We start from the raw sequence: 6,664 nt of genomic DNA on the forward strand, positions 1-6,664 counted from the left end.
GTAATGTTGCAGAAAACCAACATGCAAAGTTTTACTTAAGAGCAAGGTTGAGAAGGTTACTTTTCAAAAGTATTCGACTGCAGATCACAGAATACATGCTGTAAAATGTCATTTGTAACATATTCCAACTCTACGCAAGGTTGTGGTATTTATAAGAAAGGGGGCGGGGTTTAAGCAGACTAAATGATTGGAGAAGTCCTGCATACGTCACCAGAGAGAAGTCTGTCATTTCACACGAAGATCGAGTTATTACATTTTGATTAGAGATTACGAGGTCAAAAAATAAATAAATAAATAAATAAAACATATGCATGGATGAATCATTCACAATAACATCAATAACATGCATTTAGAATAGAAATAGGGTGAATTTTCATGCCAACTTTAATTTATAAAAACAACATGGGAAGTCATACTATACTATACTTTATGCACAAGTGTTGTATATTTTGTGTTTCTAAACATACCGTGGTCTCACTTGGTCGACGAGCAATATGTGGTTTTAGGAAGTCAAGGAACCACAGGAGCCATCGTTGCCTTTTTGTGAGGGTTTCTTCTACTTCCACTTGGTTTTGGCTTCATGAACTGATAGTATGCATTTAGTGTTTTGTTTGCCTTCTTCCAGGGGTGGGGCCAGAAGGGTAGCACTAAAAATGAGCTTTGCCACACCAAGTTGGACCCTGCTCGCATCCTGGAGATGGTGCGCTACAGCTTAACCCATCCGTGTCGCACATGGTCCATAACATAGTGGCAACTCCCAATCCACCCCACGTCAGACGATATTACGGGATGCCACCCCTTACTCGACTCTTGCCACCCCTTTGGCACCCCAGGCAATCCTGGACATGCCCCTGCTTTCTTCGACTATTATATTGCAGGCTATATTGAAACCAGTTGGCTTCTTTCCGAGTTCAGCTCATTTACAATTACATCATAACAAAGTATTCAATGGATAGCAATTGACCATGTAGAAAGTTCACGTTTAATCAATCTTTTGCTGTTATAATTGCTTGTGTAACGGTGGCAAGCTGATAGATAGCTGTGCAATGTGTATAAACCTCACTCTCCTGACCTCAAGAGGTGCACTAGTGACTGACGCTAGGGGCTGTAGCCTTTAGCCTCCTTGTTAGCGCACCTGCCTCCTATGCCGGAGATGCCGGTTCGAGTCCCGTACAGAGCGGGTAGATCAGAAACGTAACAATGGTGCCATGACCCGGATGGGAGTGAGGTTTAGGGGGTGAGTGTAATGGTGGCCAGCTGATAGATAGCTGTGCAATGTGTATAAACCTCACTCTCCTGACATCAAGAGGTGCACTAGTGACTGACGCTAGGGGCTGTAGCCTTTAGCCTCCTTGTTAGCGCACCCACCTCCCATGCCGGAGACACCAGTTTGAGTCCCGTACGGAGTGGATAGAACAGGAGCGTAACAATGGTGGCGTGACCCGGATGTGAGTGAGGTTTAGGGGGTGAGTGTAACACTGGCCAGCTGATAGATAGCTGTGCAATATGTATAAACCTCACTCTCCTGACATCAAGAGGTGCACTAGCGACTGACGCTAGGGGTTTTAACATTTAGCCTCCTTGTTAGCGCATCCGCCTCCCATACCGGAGATGCCTGTTCGCGTCCCGTACGGAGCGGGTAGAACAGGAGCGTAACAATGGTGCCGTGACCCGGATGGGAGTGAGGTTTAGGAGGTGAGTGTAACAGTGGCCAGCTGATAGATAGCTGTGCAATGTGTATAAACCTCACTCTCCTGACCTCAAGAGGTGCACTAGCGACTGACGCTAGGGGTTTTAACATTTAGCCTCCTTGTTAGCGCATCCGCCTCCCATACCGGAGATGCCGGTTCGAATCCCGTATGGAGTGGGTAGAACAGGAATGTAACACTTGCCTAGCGCTTCATATCTCTGTCCACATTTATCTCTTGCACCTAAACACACACGTCTTTATACTTTTTTCATTAAACTTTAAACTTACCAGGCATTTGAAGAGCAACAGCAACCTCTCTCCATCGCTTCTCCTTTTCTACCCGGTTGTGATATTTGCCGTGGTCAAGAGCTAAATGGATTGAGGAAGGTGAAAAGAAATCTAGTTATTTCTCTTCTCTTGAAAAAAGAAATTTTAAAAGGAAAAACATTTAAGTTTTGCATATTAATAACCATGTATCAAAAAAATTAAAAATAAAAAAAAATAAAAAAAGAAATAGACGAATTTGTTTTCAGTTTTCATAAAAAATGATACTGCCCCAATTTCCAAGCAAACCATTGTGAGTATTATTTCCAACAAGTAAAGAATTTTATACCACAAATAAGTGAGGAATTTAAATGAGCTTGCAAGTCACCTTTAAGTTTACAGGAGGTCAGAGACACATTAAAATCAATGAAAAAAGGAAAATCTCCTGGTCCAGATGGTCTCTCATTCGAATTTATTGTACAGTTTTGTGAAGTCATAGAGCAAAAAAAAATTTTTATGATACAGGAATGTTTGGAAAGTGGTGATATGACCTCTACCATGAAACAAGGATTGATTTCTCTCATTCCTAAACCAGACAAAGATATTTGACAGATAGATAACTGGCGTCCTATCACTCTTCTGAATGTAGATTACAAGATAATTGCTACAGTGTATTCCAAGAGATTAAAACAATATTTAAATCGGGGGCCTGCGTATCTCAATGAGTATTGACGCTGACTATCACCCCTGGAGTCACGAGTTCAAATCCAGGGTGTGCTGAGTGACTCCAGCCAGGTCTCCTAAGCAACCAAATTGGCCTGGTTGCTAGGGAGGGTAGACTCACATGGGGTAACCTCCTCGTGGTCGCGATTAGTGGTTCTTGCTCTCAATGGAGCGTAAGTTGTGCGTGGATCGTGGAGAGTAGCATTAGCCTCCACATGCTATGAGTCTCCGCGGTGTCATGCATATGTCAATCCATCCTTGTCATTACAGGTTGACAACAAAACTTCTAAAGAAATAAATAAAATATTCCTTAGCTTTATCTGGAAAAATAAATCACATATGCTGAAAAAGAATGTGTTGACAAATAAGGAATGTCAAGGTGGGCTCGAAATACAACAATTTGATGATATTAATAACACATTTAAATGAACTGGTTGAAAAGATGCCTGCTCTGCAGTGAACCCTTGTGGTATTTTATTCCCAATAATATCTTTAAGAAAACTGGTGGCCTCTCCTTTCTGATGAAGTGTAACTATTCAACTGGTAAATTATCTATTAAATTGGCCCAGTTTCACCAGAAAGCATTATTAGCATGGAAGTTGACTTACAGCCACAATTTCTCCCCGCATAAAACTATCCTTTGGAAAAACAGCTTTGTTACAATTAAAAACAACTCTATTTTATCTCCATAACTGGTCTGTTAAGAATATACATTTTGCTATTGATTTATTTGACAGCAATGGTGATCTGTTATTATATGAAGAATTTATGAAGATATACCAGCTTCCTATTCCCTTTAAAGAATATAATTATGTTGTGAGAACAAAAGTTAAATTCTTTTGTGATATATCTGCTTTTTGGCATGATTGAAGTCTCCTTTGTTTCTCCAAATTAAAGTTAAATTATGTTTTTTTGTATCAAAGACATTATTTGTTATTTTGAAAACAAAAACAGATCTCTGGAAAACACTGTCAATTTTCTTATTCTTGTTGCAAAATGTTATATACACAAACAGAAATTCCTTAAAAAAACAACCTAGATTTGCAGAGTTCGTATTAGAATTCGAGTGCTTAATAAATACTATAAGATACATTAGCGATAAAAAAACAATCTGTTCTTACTTGTTATTATGAGCCCGCCTCCAGAAAAATGTGCATTTATTTAGTTTTTTATTTACTTTTTATTTGACTTTTTTTGTTGTTTATCTCTTATTTTATTTTTATTTTATATGATAAGCGATGTCTGCATCTAAATTGTGATTAGCTCTTTTACCTGTAAGGCGGGACTTCCTTTCTACATCCGTTGACCATTGGGCATTCCAATTTCTGCCATTCATTTTAATAGAAGTGGCCCGTCTCTGCCCTAACCTAACCCTTTCCCTAACCTTAACCGTGTGTGGAAGTGACGCCCCCTTTTGGAGTTGGCGCAACCCCCTTTTGGCATAACCATGTCCCTTTTGGAGTAACCTTGTCCTCTTTCGGAGATTCCACCCTCATTTGGAGGTCTCCGTCTGGCAGCTATACCTACTTGGGACATTGCACACACCTGACGACTATGGCAAGCCGAACAGAGCACAACAGTCACTGCACACTTTTTCAGCCGTCTGGGTTCCGGAAGTATTTTCCCCATTAATTCCTTCCATAGACTTTTCATAAAATCCTTAATAAAACAGTTGTGAGCCATGAACCGAACCAACCAGCTCTGAGGAGAATCACAACATCACAAACTTTGTTTTAAGGCTAAAAAGTATTCGAAAATCGGACATAAAGACAAAGATACAAGACTGTGTACTTACCGTCTTTCATGAGGGCACGGACTACAATCCCACGATGCATTGCGAATAAAATACAAAAAAAAAAATGATGGGAATATATAAAACTATTGATTTTAGGTTGTTGATTATAAGTATAGAAAAAATATATTTTACACTTATTGCAAAATATTCAGATATGTACAAATATATAAGTAGTTTAAGGGTGAAGGGAGACTGACTCGATTACGTCATTCACAGTGCATCATGGGAGCGCGTGGTCGCTCTGAGGCACATTTTACGAGATTCGTTGGCCGCAGTTTGCTGATTAGTAGATCTTTCTCTGATGTACCATGGGTAATGTAGTTGTTTACCATGAATTCCACTATCAAAACGATTTTTAAACGATGAAGTTGAAATAACGCTGTAAGGGGGTTCAGTGGAAAGGAGGAGGCGAGAACCGGCTTGACAGCTTAAATAATAATTCAATAAACAACTTAAACAAACACACAACCAAAAACCACACAGTACAGCTGCCTGCAATTCTCTCTCTCTCTCGAACTGTCGTCCCCGGCCGCCTTTATCCCTCGCGCGCCCCATCAGGCTGATTGGGGACCGGGTGTGTCTCATTCCAGCCCGGCCCCGCCCTCCTCGGCTCTACACTCCTCCCGGCGTTGCCTCAGGCCGGGGAGCCCCCGGCATGACGTACATCCCCCCTTCCTCTCTGGGGGGGGGGGGCGTGCCTTACGCCCCGACTGCCGGTGGGTCATCCCCGCCTTCCTCGACCTGGGAGGAGACAGGAGGGGAAAAACAACAAAACAAAATGGCGAGGGAAAGGCCAACACGGAGCGACAGAGAGAGAGAGAGGAGAGAGAGAAAAAGAAACTCACAGGTTCTCTGATGCGCCGTCGCGTGGTCCTCGATCACTACTCCACCCTCTCAGGCGGACGGCAGCCGCTCCTCCCCGGGCGGACCGGAGTCAGACCTCCGACCCCCAGCGGACAGAATGCCCCTCCGCGTTCCCGGCGTCCCGTGGGGACACTCCTCCGCCCCTGGCAGTGGCCCTACCACTCCAGGCGGTCGGGGAGTCGCTTCCCTCCTCCCCCCGCGGACGGCGGTCTTCTCTCGACCCCTCCGCGTTCCCGGGGGACGGCAGGGCACTCCTCCGCCCCCTACAGCGGCTCCCTCGCTCCAGGTGGTTGGGGAGTCCAGTCCCCACTCGCCTCGCGGACGGCGGCCGTTCCCTGCGTCCGGGTGGTCGGGCTACTCCGTCCCCCGTCGGATGGCAGCGGTGCTCCCCTGGGTGGACGGCAGTGTTGAGGACTCTGCAACAGGAATCCCTCCTCCTTCCCGGGTTTCGGCACCAGTGTAAGGGGGTTCAGTGGAAAGGAGGAGGTGAGAACCGGCTTGACAACTTAAATAATAATTTAATAAACAACTTAAACAAACACACAACCAAAAACCACACAGTACAGCTGCCTGCAATTCTCTCTCTAACGAACTGTCGTCCCCGGCCGCCTTTATCCCTCGCGCGCCCCATCAGGCTGATTGGGGACCGGGTGTGTCTCATTCCAGCCCGGCCCCGCCCTCCTCGGCTCTACAAACGCCGATGGACGGCTTCGACAGAAGCATATACCAACGGTGAACAACCTCGTAGCTCACGGTAGGTCTGTCTATAAAGTTTTATAAGTTATCGTTGAAAATCAATTCGTCTATGGGATAAATGAATGGGAATTTTACTTCCAGAACCAGACTGTTGTGCTCTATTGACTTTTAATCATTCACAGGATATCAGCAATTACATTTTCAGTAGTTAAAGCTCCACTAGGTAAGATTTTTTGGTTAAAAATGAACAAATTTTCATTGATTAACTACATAAACAATCAGTGTTCAAAACAAGGTTCTTACCTTACCCTGATTCACTACGGTAAACCAATACAAATTATTTGTATTTTGAGCAGTTGGGTTGGATTTGGCTTATGACGTTCATGCATCATTACGTCATATTGTAGAATTATGGTTCACTTGCATTATCAACAGAGGCTGTACAATTGAATATAAAAATAATAAAGTCTTCAATTGAACTCGTATCAGTCATATCACAATTTTCATCTGTTAAATTGTTAAATGTAGTACAATACAAATATTAATAAAAATAAAACACTTGAATAATCATATTAAAATATACTGGTAACTGATGGGGATTGAGGTGATTGAGTCCCCTCTATGTGTATAGT

General features: G+C 43.1%; 1 protein-coding gene across 1 annotated transcript in view; it reads right to left on the reverse strand.

The window, feature by feature from the left end:
* The window catches only part of LOC127409640 (mitotic checkpoint serine/threonine-protein kinase BUB1 beta-like), a 119,752-nt gene that overhangs the window by 20,992 nt on the left and 92,096 nt on the right, over window positions 1–6,664 (reverse strand). The gene's annotated exons all lie outside the window — the stretch shown is intronic.

The sequence above is a fragment of the Myxocyprinus asiaticus genome, chromosome 19, assembly GCF_019703515.2.
Source record: "Myxocyprinus asiaticus isolate MX2 ecotype Aquarium Trade chromosome 19, UBuf_Myxa_2, whole genome shotgun sequence".
NCBI lineage: Eukaryota > Metazoa > Chordata > Actinopteri > Cypriniformes > Catostomidae > Myxocyprinus > Myxocyprinus asiaticus.